Raw genomic sequence first — 22,767 nt, forward strand, 5'->3', positions numbered from 1 at the left:
AGTGCTTTGGTTTACCATGAATCTTTATCAAACCCCAAAGAGGGTAAACTATGTGTTGCCTCATTGGCCAGTATTGTTACGAACCGCTCCCTACTCCGTGGTAGTGGCTCGTGGGGAGACCCGCAACATAAAAGAAAACACACCAAAAACCAGTACTTGATAGCGATCATTTATTTGATGTACAGCCGTTTACTCACACAAGCCATCCGGCAAACGAACGAGGTCTGGAGGACTGGCCAAAAGAAACAAAAAGAAGGAGTGGGCCCGAGCCAGCCACACCACGGGCCGTAGGACCCAGAGCTTCCCTCCCCTAACCAGAAATCAAACAAAACCCTATGGGAAACAAAATAAAGACACGGAAAACTAGACTACTAGGTCCTCCAGGCTACACATCAAATCATCAGCAGCAATGGGGTCTATAGCTCAAAAGCAGCAGAGAGACCATCACAAGAAGAATGTCTTCCGGCATTAGGATAGGCGACCGATCCTTCTCCTCCAATCTCTCTTTATAACCCGGCTGAGTGGAATTAAGAGCACCTGGGCAGAGGCGGAGCCAGGGGCAGACCAGGTGCACCTGCGCAGCAGGGAGACAGAAAATACAACAAGGAGGGGAGCACGTAACAGCTGATCAGAGAGGGACAATACAGTAGGCTATGTTAGTTTGGTGTAGGTTCTTATCTCAACATGATGGCCACAGTTTAAAGGGTCCTTTACCCTAAAAGGTTCGTGGGTGTACTGTAGGTCCTTCTGCACTGACTTCTGAGGAGCCTCTGTTTCTGTCCCTGTGATAGCAGCAGCGATGAATGTATTTATGCAGCATGAAGAGAAATTAACGCAGTGCACAGCGCCTGTGAAGGTGGCGTTCCCCTTTAGGAACTGAAAAAAACCAGGTTGCACACAAACGTATGCAAACCTGTTCAGTCTGTCACTGCCTTCTCTTTACCTCACACATTGTAATGAGACACCTGCTTGAAAAATTAACACATTTTTAACATTAAGCTTAAAAGATCAGGAACATTTGATTTATTAATACTACTTGTTTTTTGTATGTATTGTGAACGCAACGCTGCGCAAATGTGGGTCTGCCTCACACAGGGCGACTGTCTTTCTACATGATGTGGCCTGCCGACATGGCCACTGTCATACAGATCATAAATCAAAGCCCTCGATTGGTGTGTCATTCAAGCTCGGGAGGGTGTGTGTATGTGTGGCACGAGCGAGCGAGAGAGCGTGCACCGGTTAGGCCTACTTGTATTTTTTGTTGTTAGCATCTGGTTAGCTAGCTGCTCTAACAGATATAAGGAGCTGTTTCAACAATAAGGTGGAGGGAGAGTCCTCTGCTGTCAGACTGAGAGAGATAACTACAGCTCAGGTGAGGTTAAGGACTCTCTGAGTGTTTAGATTAACTTAGTCTAAGTTATCTCAATGGGTCTCAAACGTTTTGGTCACCATTTATGTAAACACATATTTCCATTTGAGGGGGGAGTGATTAGTAAAATACCCATGAATAAAAACAAAAAACATTTTAAAAAGGTGAACAAATGTAAGATACACTTTTAAAACTTAACTTAGAACTAAAACTAGTCTTTACTGCTGCCTCAAAGAGGTGCAGGGGGAGAGGAGGGAGACAAGAGAGGCTGATTCAGGAGCCCAGACACTCACAACTATAAATGAACCAAAACATAATAATATTGGATATGGTATGTTATTGGTTATGGCCATGTTCTTATGATTTTATGATTATTTAAATGTATACAGTTCTGTTTCATATGGGTGTTTCCATAGATGTAGTCTCTTTATTTCCCCCTCAAAGTGCACCAGATTGATGCATTTAACTCCAAAATTAATTGCCCCCGGACCCCCCTAGAGGATTTGAGGTCCACCCCCACTTAAAATATGTTCATAGGTTCCCAAATACATTTGCAAGTTTTTTTAAATAGTAACCCCTGTCCATATGTTTATTATTGGATACACTGTAAAATATTACCATGATTTCACAATATTTAGCTGTAATATTTTACAATAAATTACTGTTTTACCACTTTACAGTCTTTACCTGTAATGTTCACAATATAATACTGTAATTTTGAATTTCACAGTGAAATCAATACAGGCACAGTTAATTACTGTGAATGTACAGGATCAATGATTACCAGGATTTCACAACATGTTACTGTATTATTTCACAGTACAATACTGTATTCAGACCATCCTCTGTGATAACACAACAAATTAAGTGATTTTCTTGCTTTTATCGCTCTTGCTTGGCTTTAAATACTAATTTCTTTCTTTGGTGCAGGTTTTACTTACATTGAAAGGGGCACCGCTGCATGTGCCTTAAAATAAATGAGGCAACATATACATCTATGTAAAAGTGAAATTGTGGTCTTGGCCTATTCTTTTCAGGTGCTTCCTGGGCATTAAACTTGAGATGGGCTCGAAAGCCAAAAAGAGGCATGGCAATTTAAACCCCCATGTCAGCACATTCTTCAGAAAACGTGTTGACTTTGAGTGGATGTCTGTGTAGACAAGTGTTAAGTGCTCCCCTCCTTGTTTTCTGTCTCCCTGGCTCCGCCTCTGCCCAGGTGTTCCAAATTCCACTCGTGTCTATATATAAAGAGAAGCTGGAGGAGAAGGATGTCTCGCCTATCCTAACGCGGGAGACACTCTCCTTAGAATACCTCTTTGCCATTTTGAGCTGTAGGCCATATTTTTGCAGATGTGTTTATGTTTAGCCTGGAGGACCTGATAGTCCAGTTTTCGCGACTTTATTTTGTTTCCCATAGGGTTTATATTTGATTTCTGGTTAGGGGGGGGAGCTCTGGATCCTACGGTCCGTGGTGTGGCTGGCTCGGGTTCTCTCCTTCTGTTTGTTCCTTTTGGCCAGTCCTCCAGACCTCTTTTTGTTTCGCTTGTGTGAGCAAACGGCTGATTATCAATAAATGCTCGTTACCAAGTACCGGCTATTGCGTGTATTCTTTCATGTTGCGAGTCTCCGCACGAGCCACTACCGCGGAGTAGAGGTTGGGTCCGTAACAACATTTCCACTGTGAAATGTACTTTGCACTTCAATGGAGTAATACAAAGTTGAAATGGGCATTTTCTTTGTTTTTCTTTGTTGATTGAGCTGATTGAATTGTGTATATGGTAAAATCCCAGTCAAATTTACAATATATTATCGTATTATTTAGATTTGTATATTTACAGTAAATTACTGGCTACTGTGTTGCATTACTTCTACAGTAATAGTGTGAACATACAGGTAATTACTGTAATTTATGTACAGCAAAGTACCATAATACCACAGCTCTGTACTGCTATATCACAGTAGTTCCATGGGCATGGCAACTGTAAAGTCACAGTATTTAGTTGTACTTTTATTCTAATTAACTGTAAAATATATACAGTAAATTACTGTGAACTATTTACAGTAAATTACTGTGAAATCCATGCAACTAGTAGCCAGTAATTTACTGTAATTTTACAGCCAAACATTTTACAGTTTAGTATATTTAAACTATAGGGCTATCACTATGGGCAGCAACGCTGTACATATTCACAAATAAATCCAGGAAAACGGCACATGGGTGTATAATTCCCGGCCTGACTTATTGTCAGTCCGGCCCTGCTTGCAATCATGAAATGGCCCTAAGGCCTATTGAAAACTACTTTTTACACACACACACACACACACACACACACACACACACACACACACACACACAGCACACACAAACAGACACACACACACACACTCACACACACACACACACCACACACACACACACACACAACACACACACACACACACCACACACACACACACACACACACACACACACTCACACTCACACACAATGTAACTCTTTTCTCTCTTTCTCTCTCTCTCTCTCTCTCTCTCTCTCTCTCTCTCTCTCTCTCTCTCTCTCTCTCTCTCTCCTCCTCCTCTCTCTCTCTCTCTCTCTCTCTCTCTCTGCTCTGACCCATTTACAATAGCTCTGTCTAAGTTAAGTGCCTGACGTAATTGCATATTCAGAATGGGCGGCTACGCTGCTAAAGTCATCACTGAGGTGTTTTACTCCGAGGACCGCGATCCTGTGTGTTTATTGTCAATATTTAGATGGACATTTATCTGATTTTTTAATCATACCGTAATGCATAACAGGTATACAGCTTGGGAAATCTAAGAGGACCTTGATCCTCCAATAATTAACCTATGAGTCAGTAATAAGTATTACTTTTGTAAAGGCAGGTATGGTTTTAAGAGCAAAGTAGCCTACTGCATTTGGCAACCAATAAAGAAAGCATTTTTTTTGCAGTGACGAAATGCATTGGAAACACGTGTCAGATGGTCTTGCTATAGAATAGAAACATACATTACTCTTTTTAATCAAACAAAACACCATGCATTATACTGTAGCTGAATGGGCTGCAAGATTGATTCATTTGCAGTGTGATGGCCTTCCCGGTCCCCGCGGTTTTATTTGGCCCCTCCTAGAGCAGCGCAGAGGGGCCGCTGAGGATCCTGTGGACCAATCGGTTGCCGGTAATATTTCAGTGGTGAGCCCTGCCTGTGAACCAGAGAGAGGGAGAGGGAGAGAGATAGGGAATGAGGCACCGCTGGTTCTCACTGCTGTTTCTCTGATACCTCCGTTCTCCTCCACACAGTGATCGGGGAGCTGCGGAATAGGCGTGTGATTCTGTTTCTGTTACTCCAGCGAAGATAACGTAGAGGGAGAACATCGCCAACAAAACCGCGACTTTAAGGTAAGGACACTCAAAAAGCGGTTGTGTGGGGGAGGGAGTTTGACTGTACATGGCAGGTGCTCCTTTGCATTGTTTCAACGCTCACTATCCTTTCAGTGCATGCCATTCACTGTACGTGGAGAAGACAGCGATTAGATGTTCATTGGCGCAGCTTTCCATTGAGCATCAGGCGCAGGTCGGTGTGCTGTCAGCGGGGCTCCCAGCTGTGTCAACTTGACAGGGGAAACATGTGAAGTTACGCCATTTGCCAACGCAGGACGACCCCCCCCCCCCCCCCCCACACACACACACACACACACACACACACACACACACACACACACACACACACACACACACACACACACACCAACACACACACACACACACACACACACACACACACACACACACACACACACACACACCTACACACATACACATCCAAACTCACTAGCTCCAAATGGTCATCAAAACACATACAGTATGGAAAGGGCTCGGACATGTTGGTGAACCCAGAGTTGCATTCGTGCGTAATTGTTTGCTCCTGCTGCGTGTGTGTGTGGTGTGTGTTGTGAGTTGTGTGTTATATGTCCCGGAGAGGAATTCGCGCAGGCTGCAGAAGTATCGCCTTCCCACTGTAAAAGCAGAGGTGCACAACAGCTTAATTAACCATATGCGAGAGCCGCGTAAAACGAGCCTGCATGGCGCTTGTTTGGGACAGGGGGCGAGATAATTCCTCAGGACCCCTCCCCCCAGTCCAGGAATACTCCAGGAGGGCTTCTGATAGCGTTTAGGATGCTCCACAGTTATTTGCTCCACCTGTGTGTTATGGGTGATTAAAGGCAGTGCGATCGTGCCTCTCGATTAAGCCCGTTTGGCGCTGCTTTGGATGGAGGAGGCTGATCAGCATTCTCATTTCTGCTCTCACATGAATGATCTCAGTTAATAAACCTTTTGCTGTCTGATACATTCAATGCCTGCTGCAATACAGCCGCTCTTTTGGCACCGCCTTTCTGTATGTTATAGCATTAGTTGGATTATGTGGATAATGTGTGAAATATCAGATGGATAAACCATAGAACATGGCTTATCCACACTGCGCAGATGTGGTTTAATAATGCTTTCTATTGAGGATTGTGGGAAATCTATGGTAAACCTTGGACTTTAGGCATTTAAGCTTGTGTTGTCTTTCAGTAATGCACTTTGAGTTAATTAAAGGGAGTAGAGTATTGCCTCTGATTCAATGATATATATTGCTCAGTGTGTGCGTAGTTTGTATGTGTGTGTGTGTGTGTGTGTATGTATCTGTTGTGTGTTACAGTTAACGCATTAAAGGGGCTTCTATGTTCTATGTGATATACATTAGCTGAACGGTCTTGCATCCAACACCAAGGGCCTCCAAAACCACTTAACATGAAACCAAATATGACTGGATAACAAAGTGGGGTGTTTACTGACCAGCTATACTGTGGTTTTTAGTGTCAGTGTAATGAATTATTAAAGCGACAGTAGTGCATCAACTCCTCAGCTCCTTAAGTACACATTGGCGATGAATACTCAGTGCATCTTCCCCCTAAAATCATGAAACTGTAATGTTCTGAAATGGTGGGTGAATGCTGTATCCCATTGACTATTTTCTGCATCTCTTGGTTTCCTCTTGAGTCCGTTCTGCTTGCCCTGCAGTTTTGGGAAACAGCCGGTAACACTCTCAACCAATTTAACTTTTTTCGGTCTGCAAAATGAAAAGGGAGGTTTTGTTATAAAGATGGAGAACCTGCTCATTTTGTCCATCAAATGGGAAAGAGGAGTCCGTTTGAAAGGACAGGACCAAACCACAAACAAATTGTTCATACAGAGAAAATAAAGTGTTCTTCCACTTGATAACGTTACCTTATAAACATCACAATATATAGATATTACAGTTACCATATCACTTTTCTATTTGTACATCTTCAATAAAATCTCACAACAGGGAATAAAACCTCCGCATTTCTTCAAAGCACATTTTTGGAATAATCCTAATCCTCCTCTGTCCAATCAAACCGTCTCTTTTATATTCACTAGGAAATGCAAAACATTAACAAAGCAAGATGCAATCAAAATGCAGGTTCACTGTGACTCAAGTCTCATTTATCCTTAAAATTGATTTTCTTGAACTAAGAAAAGAAGAATAGGCAATGAGTTGGACATTTCTTGCATCGCATTGCATAAAATCCCACTATTTATTTTCACCATCTCCTAAAAGGCTCGTTAATGATGCCTCGTCTTGATAGGTGCATGAAGATTAAATGGCATGTTCGCGTCTGTTTAACCTTTCTGCACACGCCGTTCTCGGGGAGGGAAATAGATGCAGGGAATGTGGCAAGAAACACCTTGATTATTCATGACAGTACATAGAATATAACAGATATTGAGATGTTTGAACTTCATTATCCTGCATATTTACTTCAGAAACAAACAATGTCTTGCCAAAGTGGTATAATGTCTAATATCTGACAGCTTATATGATTTTGTCAATACTAAAGGCATTAGTACACTCATTAATTGTCCTCAGCATTGATTAGATCATTAAATGTACAGACTCACAAGATTAAAAAGTCTCACTGTGCATTTTAGCTGAATGCTTGAACAAATATGCTAACATGCTCACTGTGATGATGTTAACATGCTAATGATAAGCTGCTAAAATGTTGAAACCCTGTTCGCTATCTTAGTTTAACATGTTAGCAACTCAACTAATTTGCTTACTAGCACTTTACACTAAGTGTAGCAGAGGCTGATTGGAAAGCATTTTTACATGTATTATGCAAATAATATGATACATTTTGACCTAGTGGGCATGATAGAAGAAAAACCAAGGATTTCTGATCAACAAAAATCATTAAAACATTTCTAAGGGTGGCTGCAATGAGTGCAGAAAATGTCATGGCTAACTATTTGACAGTTGTCGAGACATTTCATTGAAACGACAAATGACAAACTAGAAGAAAAACCTAGTTTGATTCACCCACTAGAAATAATGATACCTACTTTATTTCAATCCATCAAGCAGATGTCACATGTCATGGCCATTTCCACTGATCATAATTCCATTGTTGAGGTATACTAGAATAGATTTACATTGTTCAATGTTCCAAAATCACATTGGTTTCTCATACAGCATCTCTGTATAGTACAGTGGTTCTCAAACTTTTTCTGTCAGGCCCCCCCTTTGGAGAAAAAAAAAAGTCGGGCCCCCCCAACACAAATAGTCGGGCTCAGTGGCGGCGCCAGAGATTTATTTTGGGGGTGCTGTGGGGTAGCTTGACGTTTCATAGAGGGCGCTCAAACATTTAGGGTTTCCCATGAATGTACCGGGCGCTACAGAGGAATGTTCTACTGCAACACTCCCCACGCAAATACACAGTGTGACTGTTACAATGAAGGCTCGATCATCAGCTCACGGCATATAGGTGTAAGCAGGGGTAAAGTGCTATTTGTACAGGTGGTGTGTGGACCTCACATAGGGGGGTCCGGGGGCAAGCTCCCCCGGGAAGATTTATTTTTAAATATTGAAGTTAAAGCATCAATCTGGTGCACTTTGAGAGCAAAATGAAGAGATCTAGATACATCTCTCAACACCCATTTGAAACAGAACTGTAAACAGATTTACTTTTTCTTTATGGATATTTTACAAATCACCCTTTTAAACTTTATTTATTTTTTACTGTCATATAGTATTTCAAACCTGTTTTTCATTTATTCTCTTATTTTTTTATAACTATAATGATCATTATAAACGTGACCCAAACGTTTGAGACCCACTGAGATAACACTGAGAGTCCTTTAGCTCACTGAGTCTCTCAGTCTGACAGGAGAGGACTCTCCTCCACTTTGTTGTTTAAAAACTCCTTATATCTGTTAGCGTAGCTCGCTAGCACCAGAAGCTAACAGCAACGATCTCCGGTACCGGTGCGCTCTCTCTCTCGCTCACGCACACAAAATGGCTCGTTCCACACACACAGAGCCGAGCTTTAATGAAACAGAGAGACCCAGATGTAATAGTACTGCATCATATTATTTTCGAATCAATAATTAAACTTTTTTTTTTTTTTTTTAAATCTTTTTTTTTTGTTATATATAACAATTTTTCCTCCTGGTCTCTCGCGCCCCCCCTGGCATGCCTCTGCGCCCCCCAGGGGGGGCGCGCCCCACACTTTGAGAACCACTGGTACAGGGGCGGATCTAGACAAATATTCATGGGGTGGCAAGAGGGTGGCAGGAGATTTTGAGGGGTGGCATCCCCTGGCAGAAGTATATGCTGATTTAAATCGCAGTGTAACGGTACACGTACCCGTACTGAAATTATTCGGTACGGGCCCTTCGGTTCGGTACACGTGTGAACCGAAGGGTACCGAACGAATATAACGTTAAATGTAAAAAATTGAGAACATGAACAACTTTCTGGAAGTAATCTTAGGTATATATATCATAGAGCGACCAAGTCATTTCATTGGACGAGAGGCATACTATGAGAGCTGGTCAAAGGGATGCGTTCAAATGTAGTCAGTAATTTGAGGAAATGGCGAACGCAGATAAAGTTGAGCTCGAAAATCCTCCAGCATCATTGAAGTCTCCGGTTTGGGAACATTTTGGTTTCGCAGTTACGTACAAGGATGACGGACAAAGACAGGTGGACTGAACCAAAGCTGTTTGTCGGGATTGTTCAACTAACATTGGTTACGCGGCTGGCAATACATCAAACTTGCACACTCATTTGAAAAGGCATCACCCAAACGTGAATATCACCGGTACCAAAAGAAAAAAGACTGAAGTGCAAACCCAACTCCCACTAGCATTTAAGCCTCCACCACTCGCAACAAGTTCAGACCGAGCCAAAGCTATTACAAACGCCAAATATCCTTATGTTGCCATGTTAGTAAAGCGCTACCTGGCTGTATCTGCTACCTCTGTCCCTAGCGAGAGGGTGTTCTCCACAGCAGGAGACATTGTTAGTGCCAGCAGATCTGCCCTTTCGGCAAGCAATGTGGACAAGTTAATTTTTCTTTAAAAAAACATGAAAATACAATGACAAGCAAGTCCTAATGTCAAGCTGGCTGCTTAGGTACTAGTACAGTACAGTTCAAATACAGATTATTTCAGTTCATCGAAATGCTGCACCTTAATGTTTATTTTATTATATTTTGTATTTATTTGAGTGAATATTCACAGTTTAATAATAACTAAAAAAATAAATATTTTTTTTAATGTTTTGTGATAATTTTTTCTGCTGTACCGAAAACGTACCGAACCGAACCGTGACCTAAAAACCGAGGTACGAACCGAACCGAAATGTTTGTGAACCGTTACACCCTTACAATCAATGTTAACTTGGAAAGCCACAATATTAATATTTTAACTCAATGACATTAGGTGATATTATTGTGGCACATCAGTAAAGCCTTACATATAAATATATAAGGTGGCAGACGTAATTTAATGAATTTTAACTGAACAATAACTGAATGAGTTTGTTTCAATCTTAGACCAGCAGGGGTACCAAATCTATGAAGACTGCTGCAATAAGTACATTCATTAACTGTCTCATCGATGTTTGTCTGAATGAATATGATACTATTAACAATCATATTATTCCTATCAGCTGTCAATCCCTTTTATGATTCACATATTCATTTATTATTGAATAAACTATATTTTTTGGAGGAGTTAATGATGAATGTTCATCAAGATGCTTGCTCACCCTCCTTCAAATTTGAAAAACAAGTAATTATATCATTATTGATATACAGTTACAACCTTGACTTTACATCAGAAAGAACAAATATGAAAAAAGTGACTAACTGCATCAGTTAGGGTTAAAAAAAAAAAAACGTGTATTCAGCTAAAACATATACATCGCTGCAGTTATTATCCAGTGGAAAGTCCTTGTCTACTGGCCTGGTTAAATCAAAGTGGTTACTTTCTGTTGGCTGGGCAGTGTAGTTTTACACACCGTCTGATTTTACTTTCTCAGGACTTAAAACAGTTTTTTGGGGGCAGACCCCCTCAAAGAAAAAAAATATACACACGCATACAAGGTCATCATCTTAATAGTTTGTTATGCTCATCGAGTCATCCGTGAGCAGAGCATCAAGTTGGCATGTCTATTACAGCTGAATGCGGCGATTAATATTTTGTTCAGCAAAACGCCTCACAAACGTATTAAGATCCAAAGCTTTAGTGCGTTTTGATTCAATGCTGAGTACAGCCAAACTTGACATTCTCTTCTCTGTCATTGTAGATCGCAAATACCTCATTCCTTCCGTCTACTTGGGTCCGAAATGCTTCTCGATCATATTTCTAGTCTCGCGCCAGGGCCGGGGGAGGGGTTACAAGACTCGCGTCTTGTGCTGCATTCACTTGCACTCGGACATTAGAGATTTTCTCTCATAAATGTCCGATGAGCCACAACTTTTCTTTCAAAACAAAGATGCTAACTGGGGTGGCAAGGCTATTGTTTAGGGTGGCAGTTGCCACCCCATGCCACCCCGGTAGATCCGCCCCTGCACTGGTATAGTATGTGTATTCAGCAGTATTCACTCTCTCCACTAAACGGCTCGTTGCCGCTCTTGCCCCCCCCCTCCCTGTGAGCCCAGTATGCTCCGATTGGTCGGGACCAGTCGGGACGTTGTGAATCGCGCTGAGCTCCGTGGAGGTGTGATTTCTTTGTTTAGCGATACACAGCGAAACACAGCTGAGCACACACAAAGTCACAGCCGAAGTAAAAACAATAAGTGTGGCTTGATATTGAGTAAGAAAAGGGTTGATAAACGCTGTGAGAATGGGTCTGCAGAGAGAATGGGTCTGCAGAGAGAATTTCGCCGCGATCCCAACTGTCTGTTATCAGCCTGCAGCCAGGGAGGAGAAATCAGCAGAGCTGCCTGCACTGAGTGTGTGAGGAAGTCCGTGGATTGGTCAATTTGGACCAATCAGCGGGGCCTTAACGTAACGGCTCCGCGGACGTAACGTAACGGCTCCACGGATTGGTCCATTTCGTTCCGTACGACATGACATCATGATGTACCCGGAAGAATCAAATGGACAGTGACGTATCTCCAACGAGGCGTTTTGGGGAGGTATTTTCTTTGTTAGAGTTTACTCGCTACATGGTGTACTTTGAGGGTTTTGACTCTGCACACCATTTACATGCATAAAAACCTTCATAACACACAAGGGGACGGGTAATAACCGGAAAAGCATGACATGTCACCTTTAAGATATTCTGTAAAAGCCAGAAAATGTATTTTGCCTGTGGGAAATGATGAATAGTCAGGTGGATCACCAAAGTCAGTAAGACTCATTCTCTGGGGGCCATGGATGTCTGTACTAATTTTCATGGCAATTCACCAAACAGTTTCTGACCAAAGTGACCGACAGACTGACACTGTCATTCCTTGAGCCATGCCGCTGGTGTAGTTAAATAGAAACCACAAGCTCAGTTTGACCACCCAAAAGATGCCAAAAATGAGTGCCAACGTTTTATCATCAAGATCATACTATAAGGAAACTTAATTTGGACCAGAAACGTAGTTTGCTTAATGTAATTCACTGAGCATCATTGAGAAACGTAATGGTGTGTGGTCCTTTTTCCGAAACAATGTTATCAGATCTCCCTGTCGTTAATAGCTGCTCTCAGAATCACCATGACTTTATTCTTCCAATATAATCTGGTACTGATAGAGTATCCCTTTGCAACAAAGCTCCTTGTTATCATCTCCGCAGTATATCAAAGCTCCGTGCTAAATTCCCGCAGTATTGAGCAAGCAATGGTCTGGATGACAAGGTGAAAGGCTTTGAGGGTTTTCACATTATTACAGTTGCCTCTAAAGACGACCAATTCAGCATAAAAAGGCAAGGCAGAGGAGATGGTGCTATTTTAAAGAAAACCTCTGCATGTTGATTTAGTGTATCCGTTTAATATCTCGATGAACGAGTGCTGCCCAAAAGAACAATTTAGGATAGAAAGAAAGATGGCTGTGCACATATTCCCTCCCGCTTCACTCTCTTTTTATGTTGTCTGCTCATTTGTCTCCCCCCCTTAGCTCTGACTCTTATAAACCATGCTGAGTGTTTAGCCATAAAGAGGCCATTTTGCATATTGCATATCAATAAAGAGCATTCCACTCCAGCAATGGGGGTTTTATTGGCCTCTCACAGACACAAGCAGCAGATTGCTGGGCCTTCATGTACAATATATGCACGCAATATTCTGTCATGTGCTTTATGGAGGTAAGGTTTTAAGTTGTTGTTTGGTGATCAAGACATCAACCAGTCAACTTTTATGAATATGGAAGCAGTTTTTTTGGCAGCCATATCATTAAACCTCTCATGGCAACGGGAGTTAAAACAAATCAAAGTACAATGACAGATGTGAGGCAAACTCCTCTATAAGTGGATGAAAGTCAGCTCTGATGATCAGATGTGCAGAGATAAGACGCATGGGCGTGGTTATCTATCTGAATAACCAGGAAGCAGTTTTCTTTTCTTTTGCAATAATCAGCTCAGGGTCTGAAGGGGGCCACCATGACTGAATCATGGTTTAATCTGGCTCGCTTGCTAACATTCCTGTCGTAATTAACGGTATAACATTTTTCTTTGAGTTAATCAAGGGATGTAACATTAGTCATTTAATGTCCTATCCACTTATTCCTCACAGAGCCAACAGAAAGAGATTACGGACATTGTAAAAATGCAGTAATGGGATGATTACATTCTGCAGATGTTATTTGAAGCTTGAAGTGCAGGTACATGGATGTGGATGATGCATTGGCTAAATGTCGAAGTAGATGACAAATCAGCTATCGTCAAAGCTTGTTGTCGACAATATTAGTCATGAACACAATGCATTCACAAACTGCAGCAGGTGCATTACTTATATCCAATTAAAATTAAGTGGAATGAGTCATTTAGGATAGTTCCATGAATTTGAAGAGACAAGAAAAATACTAAGACAGTTTTAAAGAATTGGATGCAGTATGCACAGTGTTGGAAAAGTTAAAGAGACACCAATTTTACACAGAACACTCATTAAGAGTAGTACTAACTGCCTGTTAAAACACTTGTGTAATGGCCTCTGGCTCTGGAGGGAGCTTTCCAAAATCTGAGAGTAACAATGAGGATCTTGGCATTGGCTAACATTTATTAATCTTCGTTTAAAAACTAGAGGATGTGTGTAGGATGAAATATCTGAAAATTCCCCTGTAGCAATATCCAATTGTCTTTTGTCGGCTGATGGAAATCAAAATTATTTGTTGCTAAACGGTTGCTTTAATGAGCATTTTTGGATTATCCTCCTGCAAACAAATGTGTTGTGTGCAACAAATTATTTCACAGGAAGTTACTTGTAGTAAAATGGTTTTTCTTTGGTTTTATTATAATTTGTCCTATCTCAAGTACTCTGTTAGACTGATATGAACTATTCTTATTAACAGTATAATTGACTTTTGCAGGAATGCAATCCACATGCACAGCAATTGAGCAAAAATAATGAATGTCAGTAGGGTCAATATAATATTCCCTTAGGTATTAAATAGATGTTAAAGCTGCTCCAATTGTGCTTAATACCACCCTGACATTTTCTAAGTGTCTTTGTAGGAATATTAATGCCAATCTTTCTCTCTGAGTCAAAAGGGCTTTCTCTTCCTCACTCCATGTTGGCAGTCTCAGAGTGTTGGCGACATGACAAACACTAATACAAAAGCAAGGCCTGTATTGTTGATCCACGTTAGGTGAAGTGAGGGCCTCTCACACACACACATGGATGCATTTTCATATCCTTTACACTTCTCTTTGAATTGTTAGCACTCCCCCTCATATCCATACAGACACCTCCACTGTTGATATAATGGAGCTGCTCTTCCTGGGTAGTTAGGACCTTGTTTTGACACATTTCTCCCACAGAATGATCAGCATTTAATCTCACCCGCTGCCATTGTTGCAGGTCAAGCCAAGCTAATAACCGCGATCTATACACTACATGCTCACAATACTCGTGCAGGGGACTCATTGTGCTGAAAATGATGTAATGGAGAGAAACATACCCACCCAACCCCCAACCCTCCAATACGATCTCTTGTATTTGAATGGTCTTGTGGATGAACAGAGCTTGTAGGCGAGCGGTAAGGTTAAATAGGCGAGGGTAATTGCTGTAACCTATCTGGGTGGAAAAATGTTTGCTCGTGTTCCCAGTGTCGTCTTCTTCTCTTATGCACTTGGGCATGAAATTGTTCCCCTTTCCACCCTACCAAGCCACAGCCCGTGCCCATTTCTAGCCAGGCGAGTTGGCCTTTCTGCATGGGGGTCTTTAAACTCTGGGGTTGTCTGTTTGCCCACTCTGTGTGTTTGTCTGAGTGGTTGTTGGTGTGTGTGTTTTTGAGGGGTGGGGGTAGCGGTGGATGGATGGGTGTTGGGTGTCAGCTGGCCCTCTCTGTTTCTTTCTGACTGACAGTATAAATGAGCGAGCGCTGCAATGATTATGGGCTGCATTGAAAACTGCGGCAGAATGATCACTGAGCATTTCAGGGTAAAATCAGAGGGACTGGGAGAAAAGCAGAGTATGAGAGAAGCTGATTTGAGGACTGTGGCTCAAGTGCTTGTGGAAATGAATCATATTAGCATATGTTCATTCATACATTGATAGAGGAATGTGTGTTTGTGTGTGGAAGGGTGGGTTTTAAATGTTGCCTTCTTTGATGATTGATGAATTTATGTGTTTCATGATTGATGAGTCAGCCATTCGTTGCACAAGTCATATAGTATAAAAATAGGACTTCATGTGTGTTTCTGAGTGTGTGTATGTCCTTGTACTCACAGTAAGATACAATAGCGTACAACCTATCCAACATGTTTCCCACTGCGTTGATCGCTGCCCAGGAGATGTGTGTTTGCATTGCATATTCTTATTTTATAGTAATTGTCAGGGGGAATACACACATTCAGCTGAGTGCTTCCCATGACAATCTTGTGCAGGAGATATAACATAAGCAGCTAGCTCCTAGTTGTGAACATTTCCTGCATGACTGCATTGATTGGACCCACTGTTTCCATGAACATAAAATGTGCAATGTGGAGGAAATGTCAATGTTAATCGAGTGTATACTCTTAGTACTGTAAATGCAAATAGCTGTGATATTCGATTAGTAGTATGTTAAACATGTCTTTAAAATATCATTAAAATGTTTTTCTTTGAAATAAATTGACCGTCCGCCCACCCTACTTGGTGACTGTTACCATGCCTGGCAAATCTCTGTTCTGAAATAATATACCGTGTTTTAGAAGAAAACATTGTCTTAAAGGGGCACTGTTTACTTCTGTATCATAGTGACCGAACTGTACAACTTATGCTTTTAGCGCTCCAACACATACGTGATAAGGGGGCGGGACATCTCTAAGCGGTTGACCAATCACAACAGAACCGGCCAGCTAACCAATCAGAGCAGACTGGGCTCTGGTTTCAGACGGAGGGTGAAAAGAGGTGCTGCAGCACAGACAGTATGAGCAAAATAAAGACCTTAAAGATTAAACAGTAAATCGATGTTCTGGCTATTATTATCAAAATAGTTGGCTTTTTTTCCGATTGACGATTTATCATTGCAGCGAACTGTAGCTAGTTAGCAACAGCACCCTAACATTTGCAGCTTGTGTTAAACCAGATCAACACTCTTTTATTCCCTTCTTTAAAAGAAGAATCATAAAACACTTTTCATGTAGAAGCCCTGAAACAAGTTGATTGATCGGATCTGAAATGATCTCTCCCCGGTGGCAAGTAAATGGGAATGACACGAGCAGACTTGAAGCCGTTTTAAATGAAGTAGTGTACTGAATTTTTTTTATGGTCATGGCATTGCTGTCCCCCTTACTACGGCAGCATAAGAGGGATGTGTTTCACCTAAAGATGATCAGAGGATGGAGAGGCAGGAGGGGGAACGCGCGGATAAAGAAAGGGGGGGATGATGGCCTAATGGAGTGGATGAGCAATTGTGTCGATGACTCAGTATGAAGGGAAGGCAGTCGTTTGATGAATGGGTGATCGAGGGGAGCATGGTGGGAGGGGGAGAGATATGAAATGATGGAGAGGAGTAGTCTTTAAATGCTACATCATACAATAGCTATTCATTTTATTTAGCCCCATTCTCCATACGAGGTGCATCACTTTAAAATGTCTGTGTGCCTTTTCTCCTCTTTTGCTGAGTTTCAGTTATTCCTTTAACTTATTCCTTCCTTCATTTCCTCTCCTTCTTCTCTGGCTCCCTGCATGCTTTATCTTGCCTTCACTATTCCCTGTCTTATTGCTTTAATTGTTCACTTTTCACCATTCCTCTCCTTTCATACTTCCTCCTTCCTTCCTCTTTTTTCCTTTTCCCCTTCTCTCTTTGCTCCATTCATCATCTTATTCCCACCCCTCCTCCCCCATCTCATATTCTGCCTATTTCCCTAATGCCCTCTTAATATTTGCTTCTTACCCTGCTTCCATTTTCTAGGCTGTGTCTCCCATTTTCATTTCACTACATTTTTCTAACCCCTCAGCCTCACTCTAATAGCTGTCAGGCTTAATTCCTCCCTGTCCTCCGTCCTCATCTACTTGTGACCTCTACCTCCCTGCCCCTTTGTCACCCCCTCCCCACAACAATAACATGTTGGCCTGCATCACTCTCCCAGTGTATGCTTTCCTACCTATTTTACATCGAGCGGTCCCTTGCCTTCTCTCTACAGCCCTCTCATTCTCTTGTAAGCGGGGCAGGTGGCGGTGCAAGTACACGCTTTCAGTGGGACATGCCTGCACTCAGATTTAAATAGATAATGGCAGAGCCCTAGCGCTTGTTGGGCTCTCTGAATAATGCAGGAGGTCCTGAAGGCATTGTTGCCAGGCATCACTGATGGTGACATGCATACGCCAGCTCGCAAGCTTGCAATATTGATATCAAGAGAGAGGAAGGGACTCAGGGTTGGTTATGTCTATTTTCCCTCTATATGCTAGCTTTGTTATTTATACTTAACATTGACCCTTAAGCTAAAGGGAGTGTTCTTTGAAGGAAAATTGACATCACTTGTTTTATCAGATATCCAATAGCGTTTACGCATGGCTTTTGACCGTTGCGACAAGGTTATAGAGCCACAAAGTCAGTATAGGGGATGGTTGTCGTGATTTGACACTTTAACAAAACGTTGGATGTTGATTCATGAGGCAACTTTTAATTTTCCATTTCCTACGGACAACCTTTCTTTAACCATTTCAATTAAAGATTTTGGAGCTGATGGTGTCAGGGATGTTAGGAACCCATAGTCAGTTAATGTTTAGCTTTGGTAAATGTTTTAAATTAGCGAGGCTGCCCTGCTTCACTGACACAACCTCTTTCTAACGTGGATACACATGTTGTAGTTATTGGAGGTAATGATGAAAGATTCGACTTTTCTCTTGTGATACCAATTCCAAAACCAATACCAATGTGAGTATCTTTTTGTGTTGAACTAATGGAGCCATTAAACATACATTTTTTCTTCGAATGAAAGAAAATAAATGAAAAGAGGTTAATCTAGAGCCGCAAAAGCAATGCTGGCAGTTCAATTTCATTCCCAATCAAGCAAACTTCCATATTACAGCCAAGAATATACACAGCCAATTCCTACGTTATGGTGTGTGACAGGTGTATTTACTCCATTTTAAAATTCAATCATCTCCAACTTGATAGCGGGGGCATACTCACATTTATTTTTGGAACTTAAAAAATGAGCAATCACAGCCGAGTAATTTCTTGGAGTAAACTGTTTTCATCATAAATCTCTGTAAACAAGGAAACATCGATTTTTGTTTTTGACGCATCAAACCAAATTCTATCAGGCACACATTAAAGATATTCTGTATTGGTGTCATAGGTGTTCAGGAGGCAGTGCCATTGGAGATTGTCCTCATTAACCACTGAGATCAGACCACAGAGATAAGATCACCCACACAGTTCTGTTATCTTCTCTCACTCTTTCCTCGGATGCCGGCTGATATTGTCATTTGAGCCCATGTCATGCTCTCATGAAACCTAATCATTGGGGGGATTGTTTCCCACAAGCCACTGCACTAATAACTATCAGTGTTATCCATTCTGTCATGATCACTAATCTGTTGGACTGTCGGGCAGCTCATCTGAGATTGCTTGGTCTAACAGCCATGATTTCTAACACCTGCAGATAAAAGGAAAGATTGAGACTTTAAAGAAAGCATTTTCTCTTCATATTAGCCTGTGATCGTGTGTGCTTGCCAGTCTATTCAGGGTGTAAGGGACAGTCTAGAGGAGAAAGTCATTATAAAATAAAGGCGCTCCAAAGAATGACAATGTGGCCCATTGTCTCTCAGTATGCTTGCTGTGCACCAATGCTCGAGGAAAGAAGAGGAACAGAAAATAGAGTTGTGTTTATGAACTTATCTTGTTGTTTTCTCTCTTCACTACTTTTTCTGTTAAGGTTTCTCCTTTCTTACTTTAAAGAATACAGGTTTGGTCCCTCAGGGTGCATTTTAGGGAGTTGTTTGTGTGTGGGAGCATTTGACTGTCTGTCAGAGAGAAAGGGAGAGTAGTGAGATGGAAATGGAGCAGAGACAGGACTAGACGGTGTTTGATCAGTGGGGTGCTGCTGAGTCACACTGGGATGTGGTGGTACAGAGGAGAGGGAGCACAAAAAACAGACCAAATGTGAGTTTTGAGAAGGAAAGCATTAGTGGTCTTCTTCATGCTTCAAGGTGTCTTTCACAGAACAAGCACGTGCAGAGACACATATGCAGTCCTTTTTCTCTCTTTATAGTGCCTCTGTCTCTGTGGGGGACTGTCTTTGAGTTATCTGAGAGGTAGATGAAGCAAAAATCCTGTCGTATATTGGCCATCTATCAGAAGTATGGTACAGTGGGTGCTGTCTGCTGTCAGCAGTTATTTCCAGTGATGACGAATGTGGAGCCCTACAAGCTCCAATTTTACACCTCCAACAATGCCGAGCCTCCTCTAGGATGAAGTTGTGAAGTGTGATGTGTCACTGTGTAACATACAAGTTGCAACTTGAAAGTTTGAAAAGTAAAAAGCCAATTCGGAAGTGCCTTATGCTAGAGCAACTCCACTGGTTGCAAAAAATGTGTAAAAGATTGTCTATGAGAAAATTACCACACATCTCTCTTGATGTATTACCTCAGTAAACACATTTCTATTTAGATTGGGGTTCAAATCACTAGTCTTAGTGTTATCAGATGAGGGTGTTGTTCATGTTTTAGTTTAAGAACTTGTACAGCCTGTCTTCAATATATAAGGTTAATTGTAGGATTTGGTTGTGTCAAAATAACTTTAGTTGCACTTTTGGTGGTGACGGCCAAAATGCTAAACTCCAGGCTTTAACAGTAGACTACAAATCAATATCACAGTCACTTTCACTGTCTTATGTCATATTGCTTGTCACCGGACATACATATGATAAACCAATTTAACTATGATCCATAGCACTCCCAATCCCCACAAGTTTGGGTTTGGTCATTAAAGTTTAAAATACAATTGGCAGTATGTGGAATCACAAATGTGCAAAGTAGGATGCTGGCAATGCAGAAACTATACAAAACAATTGATAATACATCTATCAAAGAAGACCTTGTGTGGATAAAAAATAAATAAAGGGTAATCTTAACAGTTAAAACTGAATATAATGAAGTGCTACTTAGTGATTATGTGCTCCTTTGTTGAAAAATTGTAATATTGCACATTCTTAAGTTGTCGTCTTAAGCTGCCAAGAAACATGGCATTAGCTGAGACCTTATTACGATTACAACTTTCCAAATTTAAATCGATTCCTGACAGCCTATCTCCATTTAGTTGTCACTTTATGATTTCGCTAAACACTGCATTTATTTAAGCCTCATTATTTGATTTTCCAGATGATAGAGTTCATTATTTAAAACAATAATAATTTGACAGTTGGATGAAAACAGCTCTGCACAGAACTGGGTTTAGTCTGCAAGTCTGTCATTTCAATTTTTTTCCCAGAGTAAAACTGTAAACTCTACAACATGTCATTATAACAGCAATGCTAATTTTCTAGTCGGAGCCAGTTTGGGTGAAATGTGGCTGGTCTGGAGGAAGGTCAGAGAAGCAGGAGGGCCCACAGCTGTCACACAGCTCTGACCTGGCTGTGTGTGAGGGGAACAGAGGTGTAGCAGCCTGACATGATCCTGCAGGACCCTGACCTCTGTCTGCAATGTGACAGCCACAGCTAATGAGAAAACACACTCAAATACGAGGCATAATCCAGAGAGAATACAATTTAATTGAAAGATGAACCCAATTATTGGCTTTGACATGAAGACAGGTGAGACAGTATGAGCAGTAGCAGTACACATGTTCATTTCAAATATTGTCTGTATGTCTATGGTTTACCTTTCACAGAATAGTTCTCATTTAACAGGAATACTTACTACGCAAGGGGTGGTGCCAAATAGTGGCTTTGTATTTTGGTCATAAAATAAATAGTCTCTTATTGGTGTTTGAATTGATCAGCCATTACTTCCAGAAGTTCCCAAGAGATATTTCCCTGGCATCTTTGTTAATTACCTTTCTTCAGCCTCGGATGTTTGTTTTCATGCAGTTTCACGCCAGCCATCATCAAAACTTCATTAACGTGCCCACTTGTTTGCCGAGAATTCTCCAGACAATGAGCGGCTCTATTCACACAAGGACTCAAAGGTATATTCCCAGACTTTAAACAAATGAGGTTGCACTGCGAAGTTGGTTTGAAGTCCAAAATATGTTTTACATACAGCTTTTTGGGATAATATTAGATAATCTCAGTGCATGTGTGAAAGGGGTTAAACAAAAGTTGTGTACTGTATGTTGTTTGAGTCCTTGCTGTATAAACGTTGTTGGCAAAAGCAGAGCCATTAGCAGGTGAATAAACAGACAAGAGACAAGCTCAGCAGGGGGCAACACTATAAGTTCACACACACACACACACACACACACACACACACACACACACACACACACACACACACACACACACACACACACACACACACACACACACACACACACACACACACCTGCCTGCCACTGTGACAGTCAGTTGCATTTGTTGGATCACCGGAGGGCTACAGGACCATTAGAGACTGAGCACAGCCTGAGTTCTGGTTCCTACAGCACAGACTAATGGGATACATTCACCACCACTGTGTGTGTGTGTGTGTGTGTGTGTGTGTGTGTGTGTGTGTGTGTGTGTGTGTGTGTGTGTGTGAGTGTGTGTGTGTGTGTGTGTATTTCTATGTCTGCGTAAGTTACACACATCGAACCATTTGGTATATGTGTGGGTGCACTTAATAAACTCCATGACTGTAAATGCATGAATGTATGTATCCCACCATCCGTATCATGCTACTGGTTTTCAGCTCTTTGTCAATGTTAGCTGTGCTCATCATGGATTTACTTTCACACCCCTAGGGATGTTCATCCAGTGTTTGAAATATTTGCTTCGTCAATACATTTGTTGGGGCTTTGGACAAATTAAAAAGGTTGTTGTTGCCAATCTTTTTTTGTATTTTTCACAACAGTGTTTTGGTGTTTTATTACTGCTTACTGTGTGCGTGACACCTTGATGTGCATGACACCATATAAAGATATGTTCTTTTGGAAACAAACTAGCACTGATTGGATTACACAGTCTTTTGGTTCATGTTTTACCTTGTTCAGATTCTGAAACACAGCCTGTGTTCTCCATTACCGACTGAGAGCATTTTATCACCTTTATGCACATAATTCATTGGCAGGTTGTAACCACAACTTTCCATTTAATCGTTCAATTCCATTTTAAAAGGCAATTTGCAGAACCAATCTCCAAATTGTTAGTGGGCAAAGGTTAAATAGTATTTATTTGCTCTGTATTGGCTTTCCTTTTAAGTGAAAGCGGACAGGAATTAAGAGCGTGATGGGAGTGTGTGTTTGTGTTTGTGTGTGTATGAGTGTGTGTGTG

At 41.4% G+C, this 22,767-nt stretch overlaps 1 protein-coding gene across 1 annotated transcript in view; it reads left to right on the plus strand.

Annotated features, from left to right (window-relative positions):
- The first annotated feature begins 4,609 nt into the window (after positions 1–4,609).
- dlgap3 (discs, large (Drosophila) homolog-associated protein 3) overlaps positions 4,610–22,767 on the plus strand; it is a 141,032-nt gene continuing 122,874 nt past the window's right edge. Inside the window, 1 exon segment of the mRNA XM_034236679.1 lies at positions 4,610–4,767. The gene's annotated coding sequence lies outside the window, so the exon portion shown is untranslated.

The sequence above is a fragment of the Gymnodraco acuticeps genome, unplaced genomic scaffold (assembly GCF_902827175.1).
Source record: "Gymnodraco acuticeps unplaced genomic scaffold, fGymAcu1.1, whole genome shotgun sequence".
NCBI classification, from domain to species: Eukaryota; Metazoa; Chordata; class Actinopteri; order Perciformes; family Bathydraconidae; genus Gymnodraco; species Gymnodraco acuticeps.